Source organism: Lissotriton vulgaris, chromosome 1_1, assembly GCF_964263255.1.
Source record: "Lissotriton vulgaris chromosome 1_1, aLisVul1.2, whole genome shotgun sequence".
Classification (NCBI taxonomy): domain Eukaryota; kingdom Metazoa; phylum Chordata; class Amphibia; order Caudata; family Salamandridae; genus Lissotriton; species Lissotriton vulgaris.
The window spans coordinates 274,995,453-275,010,387 of NC_141685.1; positions in this window are offsets into that span (position 1 = coordinate 274,995,453).

Here is a 14,935-nt window from a genome sequence, read left to right on the forward strand (position 1 = left end):
TATCCACCCTTAGATTTTGGCGCATTCCCAGATTTGCTACAGAGAGTAAACCTGGAAATGCGTAAAAAATAATCTGCCTCCCCAGTGAGGCGTAACAGGAAGAAAAACTGTGGGGCATATTTGCAACAGGCAGCGATAATTATCGCTGACCTTGTATACCGCATTATTTTCTATCTCTGGAATATTTCGCCAGGCTAGCATTGTATTAACAACGTTTAGCACCATGGCGATGAATATTCCAGCGATATCGCCCTTTTCCATGGAACATCGCTGGTTTTTCAGCAATGTTCCCTGTAAAACGGCGATATGCTTGATAATACGACCCTGTGGTCGTATCACATGAATCCACCTCGCATGTTAGGTAGGCCTAAGTCAGGAATTTAACAGACGTTAAATTCCTGCGTTAAGGCATACTTAGCGCGAATAAAATAATCGCTTCCCCGCGTTGTAAATATCGCAATATTTACCCATGTTATTTCCACAGACACGCCTACTTTGCATCTCATTAGTGATGCGAAAATAGGCGTGCTGGAAACGGGAGCCTAATCAGCAAAACACGCGATAGAGTGTCTTTGCTGATAAGGCGATAAAATGATCGCCGCTTTTCGGCCGAAAATGGCCGCAAAAGCGGCGATAATTTTATATCGCTGCCTTGTTAATATGCCCCTTTATTTCTCCTTAATACTTCCTCTTTCTATGTGAGATGCAGTCTGCAACAGGCTTAGAAAGAGGAAAATGCCTTACAAGATTGTTTTTCTTGCACAAAACAAACCTGCTCGTAACTTAGGCACCCTTGCGCTGTGGTTCAAGGGATCTCTCCCGCTCACACAACGCAGACACAGGGTTTTAAGTGGGCCGGGTCTCACCGGGTCTGAGCACCGGCAGTTTTTTTAAGGGGGCCTCGAAACCGGTCTCTATCGGGCTCTGTTTTGTGCCCTGGCACAGGTGGTCTGTTGTTTTCCGGACTGCAGGGACAGAAGGCACATCGTGTGCACGTGCTGACACTGCTCACTTCTCACTAGTGGAGAAGTTGCGGCATGACGTAACGTCAAGTGAGAGTTGTAGGGGAAGGTAAATCTTTGCTTCTTACATCTCCCATGTGTCTGCTTTTTAAAACACAAAACTCCGAACGCTGTTCCGAGTGAGGGGGCACTATTCAATAGCGCCCACTGCAAATAGCCACTTCTCTTTTTGAAATTCAGGAGCAGCAACACTGTTGTGATGTCACCAGGGCTTTAACCCCTTCAATGCGGTGGCTATTCCGCCACAGTGCTAAGGGGGCGGGGCGGCCGCGCGGCGGCCGCATGCTGGTGACGGAACCGCTCCGTCACCAGCCTCGGTTGTGCTCATGACGGAGCGGTTCCGTCATGGCCTGCCCCACTCAATTGAACGTCCAGCTCAGGCGCGGAATTCGCGCCGCGCAGGCGTTCCGAGCGGGCCATGACAGAACCGCTCCGTCATCAGCACAGCGCACCCGCAGCTGATGACGGAGCGGTTCCGTCATCAGCATCCAAGGTGTTAAGTGGAAGCTTTTTCAATATTAATACAAGCCATAGTTGCTCCTTATTTTTCTATGCAACTAACAACCAGTGACAAAGCCAATAGTCCTGGCTTGTTGTAGGTATGATGTTAGTTGTTGGATCAACTAAACGCCTCCGCCCGACTCATCCTGGACATCCCCCGACACAGCCACATCTCCGGCCACCTGAGGGACCTGCACTGGCTCCCCGTCAACAAGAGGATCACGTTCAGGCTCCTCACCCACGCACACAAGTCTCTCCACGACCTAGGCCCCAAGTACCTCAACGACCGCCTGACCTTCTACACGCCCACCCGCCAGCTACGGTCCACTAGCCTCGCCCTCGCCGCCATACCACGCATCCGAAGAGCAACCGCCGGAGGCAGATCCTTCTCCTACCTGGCGGCCAAGACATGGAACTCCCTCCCGATCCACCTTCGGCTGACCCAGGACCATCTCTCCTTCAGGAAGCAAATCAAGACCTGGCTTTTCGAGCAGTAACGGACCCCCCGCAAGCGCCTTGAGACCCTTCCGGGTGAGTAGCGTGCTATACAAGTGTTATGATTGATTGATTGATTGATCATATATCTAGATGCAATGACAAACAGCAAAATACAAGTTGGGCGGCACACCATGCTAAGCACAGATTTTTAGCCTATGTGTTTTAAGCACCGCAATTAATGACATTGGCCATGCCCCTTTGAGAGACCCCCCCCCAGTTTTTTCATCCCACTTAAAGCCCTGCGCAGACACAGGCGCGCAACACCCATTGAACTCACCGGGCTTCATGCACCCCCCCCCGGCGTGTGTGTGGCAGGTCGGGATGAGACAGATCCCGGGCACACACAGAGCTGCACCCAAAAGTTTCACAGGTCCTTAGAAGACCATTTAAATGTTAATTAGGCCTTGCAGTTGTTTCACCCCTTCTAAGAGCCCCTGCAGCCCCACGCTGCCTACTGATGAAAGGTTCAGCCCCCCCCCGAAATTTTTTCTTAGCCCCCCCGAAATTTGGCTCTAGTTGCGCCTAACATCATATGTGAACCCCTCCTCTTTAAGGAATAAATGGCTGACTATGCCCCAGCCCAGTTGTCATTTCAATTGTAGCATGGTTTCTGTAGCATTCCACCTATGTTAAGTAAACTACTGGGGAACTACATACAGGATACTCCAAAGTGAGAGCCTATGGCGAGCTGGCAGGAAGGAAATCGAGTCACGTGGGCACAAGAGGGGTGGGGACTCCGAGGAGTGACTGCTGAGTCATGGTGTCAGTACGGGAAACGGCCTTTACAACGAAGCCGTTTCCACGAAATCTTTAACCACGCATGCAGTACAACGCATGCGTGGTTACCACTAAAGCCTTTACCACGCATACCTTTACTACGATGTTTGTAGTAAAGGCATATGTGGAAAAGGTAAATAGTAAAAAAAGGGGGGTTTGGGGGGTCTCCCCCCAAATAAAAAAACTCACCAGAAGTCATGTCAAAATCCGCACATAATCAGCGTCGTTAAAGAGAAATCGGAAAAAAAAATCCGTTTCCTCTTAACGACGTATGACGTCACCACGCAAATAGTCGAGGTAAAGGTTATGCGTGGTACACGAATTCTGTTGTAACGCATGCGTGGTAAAGGCATGCGTGGCAACGGAATTCGTTGAAACGTCATACATTGGTCAGTACAGACCCATGCCCTTTCACTCCAGAAGCCGCTCTTTGTGTGGGGAAGGCATGGTGTGATATACCCCCGGCCCCTCCCTGGACGCCCTGGCCGGAAGCGTCGCCAGCTGGCAGCTGGGCATTCCCTGTAACCCACAGATCACAGGTTCAAATCCTGTCAAACTGAGCTCTGGAAGGAGACTCATGGGAGCAACTTTTGTTTTGTTTTTTTCAGCTTTATTTAGCACGAACTTGGCCCGAGGCCACTGGGAGCGCTTTATATACAGATTACATTACACAAGGGCAGATTGTATCTGGCACGGGAGATTAAGTGGTTTGTCCAGAATCAACGGATGGTCAGCAGAGGTCAGGTATCGAACCTTGGGGCATATTATCAAGAACAGGCAATACAATTATCGCTGCTTTTTCAGGTTAACACCAGAACCTGGGCTGCTATGGGAATTCACAAGGGCATATTATCAAGCCCATTATCTCTGCTTTAGCGGCAGTTTCCTGCCGATAAAGCGGCAATAATTTTATAGCCTGTTCTTGATAATATGCCCCCTTGTTCCCCAGTTTCAAAGTCGGCAGTCCTCCTCAACTTGTCCCTCGGAAAACTAAATGGAGCTTCACATTTTTATTCATCTATATTATACGTTCTACGAAGTGGCCCCTTCTCTCCAGCTCCCTCCTTTCCCTATTTCTTCTTTTCTATTCTCTACCCTCCTTACTTCACTTCTCCCTTTCCTTCCTCCCTTATTATCTCAGTCTATTCTTTCTTCCTTGCCTTCCACATTTCCTTCTTTGTTTCCCTCCTTCTTCACTTCCTCCTTCTAGCCCGTCTCTTCCTCTTTTATTTGCTTCCTCCTTCTCTTCAGCCTTCCTTTGTTCTTCCACTCCACTCCCTTTCTCTTATCCCTCCTCGCTCACTTCGTTCATCTTTCTTTTTCATTCATTTTCTCACTTCTCCTCCTTTCCTTCCACCTTTTCTTCCTATTTTCATCTTTCCTTTTCTTGCTTCATCCCGTCCACCCTTACTCTTCTCTTGGTTTTGTTCTTTCTTCCTCCCTTACATCCTTTTTAACCTTCCTTAATAGCTTCCTCCTTCTTCTCTTGTTTTGTTAACTTTCCCTTTGTTTAATTCTCGCTTCCTCCTTACCGCAAGTACCTCAACCTCACCACACTCTCCCATACTGCCTCACTTCTCCCCTTACTATTTTCCTTCTCTCACGCTCGTTTCAAAATTTCGAGCGTTTTCTCACGTGCCGTTCACTTACGTCTACCTCGCTTTCCTCCTTTGTTCTTCATATGTAAAATACCTTATGTTGCTCAGTGTTTCCTCATAGAAACACATAAGGCAAGGGCTGGCACCACAGGCCCATCCTGTTGACACAACCCCTGCTTACTTATGACACCCATGAAACCCGTTGAGCGCTAGCCCTTCCCTAGGCTCGACCACCTGTAGGGGCTGCAGGTATGACATTATAGCGCATGCTTTTACAACGCAGGTTTTACTACGCATACCTTTACAATGCATTACACTTTGGGGTGCTGGATAGTGAATAGTTTAATTTACTATTCCAACTCCAGACCCCGTGGACACTAGGGAAGGTGTTGGATAGTAAATTAAACGTATTCCCTATCCTAGAGCGCCCCCCAGTGTAATGCGTTGTAAAGGTATGCGTAGTAAAACCTGCGTTGTAATAGCTTTGCGTCGTAAAAGTTTGTTGTAAAGGATGTTTCCCGTACAGGCTTATTTATAAGAGCCCTGCGTCACTTTGCAGCATGTAAAATGGTACGTGCCTGAATCAAGGCTCTCATTTCAATTTATGAGGCCACGCAAAGCCACCCTTCGCGAGTAAGTCGATGCAGCGCAAATCACTGTGTAGCCTTACTATGTGCCCGGGAGCTGTTCCATGGGCTTTACGGCGGGTTTCCCCCCACAACACCCATGGTTGATGCTGCCCCAAATTTACAAACTCATGCAAACCTGGCGAAGCACCAAATCTTTATGCCTTCCGAGGTGAGGCATAACCAGGAGAAATATGTTTGTTTCTCCTCTTTTTTGCATTCTGCAGCACACTTGGAAAGAGAAAAACGCCTCTTAGGATTGTTTTCATGTAGGAAGGTGCCCTCCTGCACAAAAACAATCCTGTATGCAAAGGAGGCACCGTTGCACCATGGTGCATGGGTGCCTATGTTGGTGCCAGACTGTTAAAACAGCGCCAGCGCAGGCAGTAAGGACAGGAAGGCACTGTATTGCTTAAATACAGTGCATTCTTGCCCTTTCACTTTGGCATAGTGCGCTACACCAAATTCCTATAAATTAGGCCCTTAGGGCTAGATGTAGGTAGAAAAGATTTACCGAATTTAAATTACCGAATTTTACCGATTCGGTAATTTAAATTCGGTAAATCTATGGGTCCGATATGTAGGTATTCCAGATGTGCTGGAATACCGAATCGGATGAATTCGGTATTTACCGATTCGGTAAATACCGAATCGGTAATGCCCATTCATTCCTATGGGCTTTGAAGCCCATAGGAATGAATGGGCATTACCGATTCGGTATTTACCGAATCGGTAAATACCGAATTCACAAGGGTGCAGGGGGTGTCACTTTGACACCCCCTGGCACCCCCAAAACAGGCTTGGGTGCCATGTGGCAGGCATACCTGCCCTAAGGGCAGGTCTGCCTGTCACATGACATAGGTGTGCATGCACACATGTGCATGCACACCGGAATCGGTATTTTACCATGGATTTGTATTCCATGGTAAAATACCGATTCTGTAAGCCATGTGCAGAAGGTACATTGCCTACCTACATTACATTTTCGGTAATTTTACCGAATCGGTAAATATTACCGAATCGGTAATTATTTTACCGATTCGGTACATATTACCGAATCGGTAAATTTACCGATTCGGTAATGATACCGATTCGGTAAAATTACCGAAAATGTGCCCCTACATCTCAATAGCCCTTTACCGATCGGAAACGGCCGAAAATCGGTATTTTCGGCCGATTCCGATCGGTAAAGGGCTACCTACATCTGGCCCCTGGTATCCTATGAGTCTCCGTTCCCTGTATGCGTGAGCTGCAGCGTGGCATGCTGGGAGTGAGTGATGGAATAGACTATCGGTGCCTGGACTGGAGGGAGAGCCCGGAGACAGGGACAGCTGAAGGGAGGATGACGTCCTGATACGACCTACCTCTTTACAGAAAACAGTTGTACATTCAGAGGTGACGGTCACATAAGGAGAAGCGTTGGTGAGAGCGCAATATGAATTCCGATTATTAAGGAAACTGTGGCCCAGGCTAGAGTGTGGTTTTGGAGTGTCCCGTGTGCCTGGAGCACCAGGTAATGGGGAATTGGGTTCCAGACCTGAGTGTCGGAGTGGAGCAGCTAGTTTTGTAGACTTAGACATCATTGAAGGAGGATAGCTAGCCCATTTCTAAGTGGGACAGTTCTAGAGACATTGAAGAAAGACTACGCAAAGCCTCACAGTTAATTTAGATAGAGAATCAGGCATTTCATCACGGACATTGGAGATAGAAATGAGATTGTGTTTTTCAAGGGTATACTGTGTCCTGACGACATGGGAAGTCTAAACCTTGTCTCATTGCGATTTGCCCAATTGTTATGTTCAAGTATGGCATTAGGGTAATTATTTAATGGGTAATTTTCATTGCTTTGCATTTATATAGCGCTTACTACCCCTGACTGGGCGTCGAAGCGCTTTTCAGAGAGTAGCACGCTATTTAACGGAGTTTAACGCCAACTTGTAAATATGCCCGTAACCGCCACAGTTTGATGCGGCAAAGGGGCGGGCAATGGGTGTTACTGTGAGCGTTCCACCGCAACTCCCATTACTTTTTGACGCTGCCCCAGATTTACAAGACAGCGCCAAAAAGAAAGGCCAAGTTATACCAGGTTTTAGGATGGCGATACGAGGAGAAATTATTAATTTCTCTTTGTTTTTTGCTCTTTCTATGTGTGCTTCATTCTGCAGCGCACATAGAAAGAGCAAATCGCCATTATTGATTGTTTATGTGCAGAAAGGTGTCCCTTCCTGCACTTAAAAAATCCCCCCTGCAGCGCAGGCACCATTGTAACCTGGGGCAAGAGTTCCTACGTTGGTGCTAAGCGGATTTTTTAGCACCAGTGCTAGGGGAAACGCAGGGGTGCACCGTATTTTTGTGAATATGGTGCATCCCTGCACTTTGGCAGGGAAAATTTGGCATAACACAGCGCTCTGGCATTTTCTTGTAAATATCCCTCAAGGTGTTTGCTAATTGAGGTTGTTAATGTACACATTCACTTCCAGTGCCAGAGTTAGGAAGGCAGCCTTCTCTCTCTCCCCCTATCCCCCCTCACTCCATCCCCAGGATTTCTCTGGGGAATGCCTCACGGGCAGCAGCCGGTCACTGATGGCTGCTGGTCTTGACGTTACCTATCATTCTGCGGGGTCTGAAATCATTTATATGCATGGGGCCCAGATGCAGACAGTGGGAAGAAATGGCAAACGACCAGGGATGTCTTAGAGAAGGGGTAGATCCCTGACTTTGCAGACGCCATTAATGCATATTGCAGCTGTTTCGCTGAAGTTTATAAACTTCTACCGCGTGCCAAAATGGAGCAATTTGCAATATTTATCCAAGTATATGAAGAAAGCTTGTTTTCTCCTTATAAAGTGTCACACATAAGGCATTGAAATGTCACACATAAGCAGACTGAGTGAAACCTTGGCAGCTGTGAGTGAGTGTGCAAACGTGGTGATGGGGCCTGGCAGGCCTTGGACCACTGTGCAGTGTTTGTCACTACCTTGTTATTGTCTCGTTTTCATGTTTGACCAGCTCTGGAGTATTAGCTGTCCTTGTGAGTCTGTATTTGACAGGTTTTGCTGGGTTAATATGTTATGTTATGTTATGTTATTAGGGTTTCTTCTATAGCGCAACGGCTACTCCAGTAGGAGTGTCCCGGCGCTTTAGCGAAGAGGTCCTTTAAGAAGAGGAAACAAAACTGTAGAATAAAAGGAACAGCGAAGTTAACTGGTAAACAGCCAGGTTTTTAATGCCTTTCTGAACGACATCAGACTAGGGGCTTGTCTGAGAGAAATGGGAAGCTCATTCCAGGCGCGCCGGGCCAGGTAATGAAAAGAGCGCCCCCCTTGTCTGGTTCGCTTGATGGTTGGAACAACCATTTTAGACAAGGAGCCAGATCGCAAAGTTCTGCTCGGCTTGTAAAGAGCAAGGCGCTTCCTAATGTACCTAGGGCCTGAGTCATGAAGGGCCTTGTAGGTCAGCGTCAGGCTTTTAAAGAGACCCCTCTTGGCTATAGGAAGCCAGTGCAGTTCCTTCAGCAAGTCAGAAGCACTAGCTCGTCTAGGGAGTCCATAAATAGCCCTGGCAGCTGAATTTTGGACTACTTGAAGTCTCCTCACGAGATATTTAGGGAGTCCTAGATAGAGGGCATTTGCATAGTCCAAACGCGACCCGACAAGTGCTTGGACAATGACCCTTCGATGGTTCATAGAAATCAAGGGGAGGAATTTCCTGAGCATCCGCAGGATCCCGAAACATTTCCCCGAAAGACAGGATATTTGAGGCCCAAAGGTTAACTCATTGTCAACAATGATACCTAGATTTTTAGCCTTGGTACTTGCATTAACCGGTGGAAACAGGTCTTGTGGCCACCAACTTTTCCAGTTAGGTTCAGAGACACATCCAAAAAAAAGCAGCTCCGATTTATCGGAGTTGCATTTTAAGCCGTGTCTTTTGAACCAATCAAAGACTGCTTCTAGGCAGCCTCTGATGCGGATCCCATCGAACACCTCATTCTTGTCGTATGTGAACAAGAGCTGGGCGTCGTCAGCGTAAGACACGATCTGAGCGCCGAACGACTCCGCAACCTCTGCAAGGGGGGCCAGAAAGATGTTAAAGAGCAGGGGGCTAAGAATAGACCCCTGAGGGACCCCCACTTCCAGAGTTGCCATAGCTGCGGAGTGAGGTGGCGCCCAGATCGTTTGTCCACGGCTAGCTAGAAATGATTTGAGCCAGTTCCACACCGTCCCCCGGAGACCACAATCCCAGAGTCGAATTAGGAGGGTATCATGGGGAACGGTGTCGAACGCCGCCGACAGGTCCAACATGACCAACATGGCCTTTCCTCCAGTATCCAAGACCTCTCTGATGGCAGTGGTGACTTCAAGTAGCGCGGTCTCTGTGCTGTAATTCGCACGAAACCCAGATTGAGTGGGGTGCAACAGATTGTTATTCTCGATGAAGTCAGAGATAGATCTGTGCACATGTCTTTCCGCCACCTTTGCCAGAGGAGGGAGGAGAGAAATAGGCCTGCATGTATGATGGGATCCAAAGCTGGTTTTTTTATGAGTGGAAGGATGAGAGCACTCTTCCAAGCCTGAGGGACTACGCCAGAAGACAATGAGGAATTAAGAATGGAATTGATTGGGCCATTTAGCACAGGGGCTATTTTGTTAAGGCAAGAGACCGGGCAAGGATCTAGAGGAGAGCCCGACTTCAAGCTTGTCAGATGGTCTAATGAAGCAGCAAGACTCAGCTGCGGGAATTCCCAGAGGGTGGGTTGTGAAGAGGAGAGGGCACCAAGAGCAGCATCCTGAGGCTGTTTTGAGTAAATGGCAAGAGAGGCTTGAATAGATGTTATTTTATCTACAAAATAATGTGCCAGTTCAGTCAGCCAAGGTACTGAGTGAGACTGAGCAGAGATGCCTAGGGACGGAGAAGTAAAATCCTTGACAATTTTAAAGAGTTCCTTACAGGAGTTTTCAGATTCGTCTATCCGACGTTCAAGATAGGATTTTTTTCCACTCCAAATCATCTTGTGGTAAGATCTAGTTAAGTTTTTAAATTTTTCTTTCTCAAGAGGATTGTAGTCTTTCCTCCAGGCTCTTGTATGTAACCTGGATTTGTTGGAAATTGAGTGAGTATGAAAGCTTGTCCAGAGATTGTTGATGCGCGGGAACTACTGTTTTTTGTTTTTTGTTTGTAAGAAAGGGTGTACCCCCTTCCTTGCATGTCTGAGCTGGTTTCTGGTCTGGGAGTGATTGCTGTGATGGAATGTTGGTGCATATAGAAGCTAGCAGGCAGACGGCTGGAGGTAGGACGGAGTCCTGGCAGCTCCTACCTTATGAAATAAAGACATATCTCTACCTGAATGGCTCCAGACTTGCATGAAGAACCTTCCCTCTAACATCAACATCATCTTTTACTCCCACATGGCTGCTGTTGCCTTTTGGTCTCTAACCATGCTTAATTTGAGCTGGTGGCTGCAGTCGGGGCCCACCGGCACTCATGTTTGGGGACTGGCACTTATTTTAACTTTTAAACAAGTGGAGGAAAGAAGAAGGAATAGACAGACAGAAAAACAGTGACAAAGAAAGAAAACAGGGATTAAAAAGAACATACAAGAGTGAGATAATGGGACGGGCGCTTCTGGAGGTGGATTAATGAGGCCTGAGGGGGAACCAAGACTACGCAGACCTGGGGGCAGATTTACAACCCCCGTACACCACATCCGCAGTTACGTCACTTTTGTGACGTAGCGGCGGCGCAAAGCCAGCGCCATGCTGCAGGGTATTTACAACGTGACACATCTAGGGAGATGCGTCATATTGTAAAGCCCTGCGCCATATGTAGGCGTTCCGGCACAGGGGGGGGCGTTCCAGCGCAGGAATGCCTCGGAAAAGCGGCTGAATGAAATCTACAAGATTTCACTCAGTCACTTTTACGGCCATGCTGCGTCAAAACCCTGCACCTGCTTGAAGCAGGCGTAAGGATTAACACAGCATGTTAAGCATAGGGGCACCCCGAGCCTTGCTGGAGCTGCCTCGCACTTGCGACTCCAGAAATGCGCCACCTTTCCGCCAGCGGATGCGACACGCATCTGCCCATCCGTGCGCCACTCGGTGCGCCGCATTGTAAATGCGGCGCATCAGTGGTGGCGCACAGGTGGTTTGGCGTGTCGCTACTGTCTGGCGCATCCCTGCTGATTAGCAGAGATGCACCAGAAGTTGTAAATATGCCCTTTGGTATTTAGTACCCCGATATTCAATAGCGCCGGATGTGGGTTTCTGAGCAAACTTTGAGCCACTGCACTTATTCTATCATTCTGTGCGCTCACTTGACGGTAAAATTAGAGTCCTGTTTTTGTGAAATGTCCCGGTTTTTTGCTTTACAATTCTGGTCACCCTAGACCAGGGCCCACAACACCACAGGCTCCTGCTTTCACAACACATGACACTTTAATGCAGGTTTGGACTACAAGCTCACAAACTCTGAGGGGTTTCCTGAAGTTACAGGCACTGTCTGATCTCTGGCATTATCATAGCACAAAAGAACATATCAGCAAGAGGAAGACATGAAGACAGAGTTTCACCGGCGTGGCCGAAAGTGTGGCCTGTGGGCTGTTTCCACTGCGCCATCTCTCCCCCCTCCCCCGTGTTGTGTAATGTCATGGTACCATTGTTGCAGCAAGCCTGAGAAGATAAGGTCTTATCTCAGAGAGCGCGGGGCGGGGCCTGCGAGGAGGAAGGCACCACTTCAAACAGAGGGGTGACTCAGAGCATTCCACAGGAGGGATGTCCTAGTGTCCTTGGGGCCTTTGCTCGGCCGCCCCGGCGTTGCCTGGCAACGGCAAACAAACAAGGCCCTTGGGGAGTGGAGGGCAGGGGGGGGGGGGGGGCGCCTCTCCCGTGGGAGGGGTGAGAGCGAGAGGGTGCGTGTTGTTAAATCCGTTTATTGATATTTGCAGCGCAATGCGTAACAAAGGTAGCAGATATGAAACAAGTGAGAATAAAGTAAACCATACAGGCAGTTAAATATGTAAATTTTATTACATGGGCATGGTAGTGTTCTGAAGCCAAAGTTATGTGTATCTGATTTATATTAAAAGTATTCGCATGTACGTGGAGAGTGGATGTGTTTATTTAAGTGGAAAGATCTGATACTGAAAGGTGAGTATTGACTGATTGATAAAACGTCATTGTGTGATTACTTAAAATCTTTACAAAAGGTGTTTGCACTAAAAGACATCTTTTAAAAAAAAAAAAATGTAACTGAGCAACATGTATAATTCGGTCCAGGAAAACAGCTCAAATCAAGCAGTATCTTGACGCCAGAAAGGCTCCCTGCGCATCCTTAACTTCCAAGCTTCGTAGGAATTGAGTGAAAGTTCATCAACACAACACAAGCGATTTCAGGGAAAGTCTAGAGCAGCCCCACAGTTTCTTATGCGTGCCACAGTACTCAGGGCCTCATTTATGAAAAGTGACGCATCGCTGCGAGAAAACAGCGATACATCACTTTTCATTGCGTCCTCCTTGCGACACCACCGATGCGCCACATTTACAGTATGACCCATCACGTCGCAAGGAGTCACAGCTACGTCAGTATTTCTGACGTATCTGTTGGCGCAAAAATGACGCATTGCTGGAGTGTCCTTCAGAAGTAACGCAGCTCCAGCAATGGGCCTTTACACATGGGCAAGTCCCATTTCAAATGTGCCTGCGTCAGTCTTACGCCTGCTGTGAGGCAGGTGTCAGATATTAACAAATTTGCATCCTAGAAGTGGCGCAGTGAAATCTCATAGATTTCACTGCGTCACTTCTACGACCCTTCCTTGCGTCAGAACAACCCCATGCTGCTGGAATAATGTGGCGCAAGGATTTATAAAGTGACGCATCTACCTAGAAGCATTGCTTTATAAATATGACACAACATGGCGCATTTTTCACACCAGTGGTGATTCACAAAAAGTGACGCACCGGCGGCGTAAATGTGTTGCAAGGCCTCATAAATAAGGCCCTCAAATTTTAAAAGAGCTAAGGTCTCTCTACAACAGTGTTGCAGGCTAATACAGACATTGGTTGGCGGGCCAATTCCAAGCCTGATTTTCCACCTAATGATCCAGTAACTACCACGCGTACCTTCAAGTGAGCTCTGCTTAGGACTTGGATGTCTAGTGCGATGTGCCTCACCGTTTATTTAATCTACTGTGCAAAATAAGACATCTGCCCCTGCAAATACCCCTGCTTATATAACGAAGTGCAAAATGTAATATTATGGCAGGCTCATAGTGGGTGCCCCGTGACGCTACAATGTAAAGGGTTGCTCGGAAGCGTTGAGTGCTAATGCAACAGAGGTAAAATAGAGGTGAGAATGCAAGATATTGTAAAAATGCTCAGGCGTGGTGCTCTGTATCCTAAAAAGCCACCTGCTACTTATAGGGCTGTCCTGGTGCAAAGTGCCATGGTGTATACAACTGAGCAAAGCACACTAGCCTGTTGTTCTAAAGAGCTATATTCTGATGCCATGACACAAAAGAATATATTCAAGTAACATGCAAAGTACCCTGCTTACCACGCATAGTCATTAGACAATTGTCATCTTTTTAAGTTTTGCAAACATGCAATCAGTCCATATCTTCCCCATTGCAGTAGGCTCAGTGTTCGTGAGTGGCAGCCCATGTTGTTAGACTGGCCTCTCGCAGTAGCCTCCTGGCTTCTGAAAAGAACTTGCCAAACTGAGCTAATTTCTCTGGAACCACTTTGGAAAACCCATCTTTCTTGTGTTCAGCAATATGAATTGTTTGGAACCCTGGAATCTGGATAGGGACGATGGACCATGTTTCCTAAAGGCATTGGGCCTCATTTATGAAAAGTGACTGCATGAAAACAGCGATGCGTCACTTTCATTGCGCCCTCCTTGTGACATACTTACCGAGATGCGTCACTTTGTAAATATGACGCAACATGGCGCATCTTTAACCCTGCTGGTGCGTCACAAAAATTGACACACCGGGGGCGCAAAAGTGACGCAAGGGCTCATAAATAAGGCCCATAGTATGTCACTGGTGTGTAGATACCGCATTGTCTTTGTGTTTGCTGTGAGGGCGGATAGGCCGGCCACATTCCAGCTGATTATCTTTAGCACAGTTCTTAGGAGTTTTGCATTTTTCCCAGCTGCCCTAGGAATTCGACCGCACTTTTATTGCAAGGGCTGTGAGGAGCCAAGCCAAGTCAGATTGTTTCAAAGGTATGTACATTGTTGACTCATCCATACAGTGATTCTCACTTCTGCACCTTGACAGTGGAACTGTGACCTTCCGCCCCCACAATGAAGGTGTTATTTTTTGGGGTTCCTCTCAGGATGCTGCTGGCTTCTTTGTGTCCCCCAAAGAGATGTTGCCTCTCTGATAGTATATAATAGTATTTTTCAGTAGTTGGTTTATTGGTAAGTATGCCCCGTTTCTTTGAATTATTTACTTTCTTCCACAATGTTCTGAACATCAATGTTATCAGTAATAATCAAAAGGGGGAAAGAGAGGTACGTAGTTGACCTTGCCTCCTGGATGAGATGAGATAATCAAAGAAAATCCACTAGGGTTTAGAGGTTGTAGTCACTCCAGATATTCCCTGAGGGAAAAGACTTATTTTTCTTAAAATAACTCACACCCACCAAAAGGTCCCTTGGTGGCATGCTTCATCATCGGGTTCTTCCCGCTGCGGGACAGGGCGTGCTGCAACCGACGTGGGAGCACTTTTGAGAGGTGGGAACTATGGGGCATATTAACAAGAAACAGCGATATTTATCGCTAAATGCGCTTACCGCATTTAATTTTATCGCTGCCTATCGCTGGATATGTTAGCAGAGAAAAGCTGCTATTAGCAACGTTTTTCTCCATTGTGCTAAAATATCCAGCGTTATCGGCGAAATGCGTGAA